The sequence below is a fragment of the Accipiter gentilis genome, chromosome 21 (genome assembly GCF_929443795.1).
Source record: "Accipiter gentilis chromosome 21, bAccGen1.1, whole genome shotgun sequence".
Lineage (NCBI taxonomy): Eukaryota > Metazoa > Chordata > Aves > Accipitriformes > Accipitridae > Astur > Astur gentilis.
In genome coordinates, this window is record NC_064900.1 from 11749932 (window position 1) to 11754378 (window position 4447).

The window sequence follows — 4447 nt, forward strand, 5'->3', positions numbered from 1 at the left end:
GGAATCTTGTCTACCATGGAATCACCTCCTCAAAATGAACTTCATCGCATGTTGCATATCTGTATATACATATATGCAAGCAAAATTAAAGTCTAAACTACTTAATTTCAAATCCTTAGCAATTCAATTGTCTAAGGGACTGTTGGGGTTCTTGAGTTACTTGTAGGAACAGATATCTTCAGTCATCTAAGTCAGTGAAGGGGAAAGAAAAATAAAAAAGTATGTTCTTACATGCTCTTCTGTGAGGATTTATATTTGCACTCAGTTATCTCATCTACAGCTCTGAGTACATTCACTTGCACAGCTTAGTTGAATAAGACTTGGCAGTTAAAAAATCTTCATAAAAATTAATATCACAGCTTCATAAAAATTAATTTTTTGGTTGCTTCCCCTGTCTTCTTGAACCAGATTTAGCCTGCTGGAAAGGTAACAAGAATGCTCTTTCATGTTGAGCTATCAACACAAGGCACTAAAATTCAGCTTTGTGAACATCCTGAATAAGAAAAATTACATATTTCATTTTATTTTTAAATTACATCTTGTCAAAATGAACCACGTAGAATAGCAGGGACTCAGTTCTTCATGACTAACAGTAATCACTAACTTTGTCTCATTTCAATTTGTGTGCACCTTGTGTGAAACACAGGGGCAGATAACAGGAGCTCTATATTCCACAGTGGGAAATTTTCTTTTCTACTTAATAGATGCTCTAAATAGAGCACCTGAACTTCAGAAGTAAATTTATACTACTGTCTTGATTTGCAGCTGGGTTAAAGCTTTAGGGCCCAATTTTGGTCACCCTCCACACATGCAACTCTCTTACAAGTTAGTGCAAGCTTTGATACAGGAATTGAGATAAAATATTGGAGTAACGCCTAGCTTACTACACTTCAAAGAGTGGCATTTCAGCTAAGGCTGCAGAGAAAATATACCTATTCCAAACACAGTAGTCATCTTCCATTTAGTGGACCAGAACTTTCACATCATTACTGAGAAGAAAATTCTAACTACCCTTAGTAAAAAGGAAATAGCACAGCTGCAACCCCAAATATCTGTGGTTTCTAGGATGCTTAGAGAATGTAGCCAGCAGTGGGCAAACACTAATACTATATTTCTTCCAAAAAGTAAGTGTACTTGCCATATATATAGATATATATATACGTATTAGAAAGAAAGTTTTTAAGAAAAAAAATGTAAAATGCTTCCCCCCCCCCCCCCCAGCCTCGTAAAAGCAGTACAAAGATTGTGTAAACTGCTCCCTGTGCCATCAATCGTAGCTGGAGAACAGGAATGCTGCTGACAGCAGTTGCTATTCTTTTGATACACCAGATACATGCCTCGCATTCCCGCAGCAGCTGACACCACAATTAGTCCTTGTATGGCCAAAAAGGGGTGGGGAAGGAGGGAGTTCTTCTGAAGAACGTTTGGTTTCCATGGATAAGCCTAGTTTCTTCTGTTGCAGTACTGTCAGCAGTCGGAATCATGAAGTCTTTATACTCTAATTCCATTCATACATATCTTTTGCCTTTTAGTAAAGATTTCTGAGAGGAACACTTAATGAGTTTCAACCTTGTTTTGTGAAACTTCATGCCAGTGAAACTGGGGTGGGCAAAAAAAAATATTTCTTGGAGTCAAGTTCCCTAGTACATGAATGAAATGTCTACTGAAATCGGGAAAAGTTTTGCCTAGTGAGTTTTTTTGTTTTCTTTTTAAACTTTCCTGGTTTGAAAATGATTTTTGACTAAGGATAGTGCGGACGTGAAGGTTTACTAAATGCTTGGTTTTGTATAAAGCCATACATAGCAGCAGAATTTGTGTAAAGAAACAGTGGGCGTTGATCCCTAATTGAAGTTGACACGTATTTTTCTCTTAACATAAAATCACTCCAGTGATCACAACAGTTTCATAATCTCCAATATCCAAAACTAATTAAAGGTTCTGTCTGATCTCCAGTAACAAGATTTGGAAACATGCCCATAACCAAAGTGCTCTATAGACTTTAAATAGGGATACAAATACATATATATTTAGGCAAATTGCAAACCGGTTCAAAAGTTCTATGTTAAAGACATGGAGATGCATGAAAATTCATGTGGTTTTTTTTTAAATAGCTAAAAGTTGCATGTTAGCACACCTTCAGATATTCCTATTGCATCATGATAAATAGACAATTTGGACCTAGAGGTCAACATCTTTCCTATTCACCACAGTTGGAATGGAAGTTGAGTAGGCTGATGCAGAGCTGCCAAGACTTGTTTCCCGTGCAGGCTACATAATTTTTGCCCTTCTCAGAAGCCAAAAGGGAAGGCAGTGCAATCTATTGGTTTGCCTCCAGCTCAGAGCTCAAGATGCATTGGGGGTTTAATGATTCGTGTGTGTTATGGAACAGCTTTGACACTGATATGTTTTAAATAAAAGTCATGTTCTGCTTCCCTGACTTAACTCATAATTTGATTATCCAAATCCAGACTTCCCAGGGGCTCTCGTAAGACATTCCAAACAAACATTTCACTCCTTTCCCTCTTATGCCAGCACTTCTCATGTTATCCTATTCAAGACTGATGTTTGCTATGAGAACAACCAGCAGGTACCTTTCTGTCCAAGTGGGGAAAGAAATAATTTCTGCAGAATCCTTGCCCTTCCCTTGCGAACCCAGGACCTGTTATTGATAGCCCTGTGAATAATCGCACACAGCTCTTAAATAATTTGATCCTATGCTTTTACATTTCATTTTTTTAAGGCTGGAGGATAAACTGGGACAAAACTAACATTTATTTCCCCTTCTTCTGATTTGTACCCTTCCTACTTACCATGATGAGAGAGAACTATGTCTGAAATACAGCATGCAGGTTTTTTATTACTGCTCATTTGAATTCTTACATGGTACATGATATTTATATCCTAGGCTCTCCTTAAGACGATATGCTTATCTCTACAGCACTCAAATACAGAAATACACAGTAAAAACTAGGTTTTGCATTCTATTCTCTATTTCCTCCCCCTTCAATATTAATATATTAAGCAAAGGTTACTATAGTATGATCAAATGGGTAGAGCTGTAGGTTACATGTGAGCAATCTGCCATGAGACCGCAGTTGCGCTGCGCTGGCAGTGCGTTCAACCATTGACTAGTTTCTTCCCGGGGAGCATTTTCCACCAAGAGTTCCTTCTACCTGAGCATCTTAAGGTGCCTCATAGGTAGGAAGTCAGTGAGTGCTCTGCTCCTGCTTATTTCAAACTTGCTGTTCGTTGAAAGAAGGTTGAAAGAGCTGTCTAACTAAACTGAAAAGGATTTTCAGAAGCGCTGCGTACAAGCGTGGAAAAGTCAGAGCACAAGTGACCTGCCCAGCAAACCAGTGCCAGAGGTAGAAGACCCCTTTGCAGCCCCCTACTCCAGCAGCGACGCAGCCGCTATAACCACTGCCGAGAGCCTGCCAGGCTCCCCAGAGTGCAATTGGCATGAATTTCACCTGTGGAAAGAAAATCCTTGGGGTGAAGCAGTGGGAGCTGCCCAAAGGCACGATGTCTCTCCTCGGGCAGAGCTCACTAGAGGGAGCGCACACACCGCCGCGCTCTGCCGGAGGGGACCGGCTCCAATTTCCCACTCTCCTCAACTGCTGAAAGGGAAATGAAAATAATAAATCGTAATGAATAGACATAAAAATCACCCTTGCAATTTTCTGGGGAGGGTTTTCCTTTAAGGAAATTTGGGTTTCGAAGCAAGTCTGATTGTTCTGACGGGGAAAATACAATACTAGTAAAAAGATGGACTTGTTAATGAAAAAATCCCATCTCCCTTTCCAGAAACACAAAGGTAGTTTTTCCAGCCCTTCCCATTTTCAACAGTTGCACTGGGATAATAAAATAATCTCGTTAGCATACGGTCTGAGCAAAGAAGAGGAACCAGGGAGTCTTGACAGACTGTAAAATGAAGACTTGTTTTTTCCTCCACCTTTCGTCAGTTTATTTTCCTAATCCTGTATTCTGGTGTAAACAATTGCATAGCCAAATGATTAAATACCATCACCGGGGTCTGTTGGGCAGCAGCAGCTCTTCTGGAAACGACTGCTGCAAGCTCAGACTGAAGTCATGACAAGAGGAGGCTGCGCTACAGAACAGCTACTCTGCTGTTACTTGTACCCACCTTTCCAAAACAGACCAGTGATGCGTCTCCAGGCGATATTTTTGGCAGAGATGTATACCGACGCATTGTTGATTTGCTTAAAACACAAAGAGCTTGTGCATTCGACTTACTATTTTTTCAGTTAGGAACTTTTCATAATTAGCGCACAAATCACCTGAGCCCGATGCTGACGGCGGTGCTCTGTGGTCTAAAACGGCCCTTTGAAGTTCGCGATGCACATCAACTCCTTCAGTCTGCACATTTGCACATCAGCCTTCTCCGTTTCCCCCATCCAGCTGCAGATGCTCTGGATATGCCTTCTGT

General features: G+C 40.4%; 1 non-coding gene across 1 annotated transcript; it reads left to right on the forward strand.

Moving 5' to 3' along the window:
* Positions 1-1493: 1493 nt before the first annotated feature.
* On the forward strand, positions 1494-1601 carry LOC126049128 (U5 spliceosomal RNA). The gene has a single exon (XR_007509110.1). It is a non-coding gene; the product is annotated as a U5 spliceosomal RNA (small nuclear RNA).
* Positions 1602-4447: the final 2846 nt, after the last annotated feature.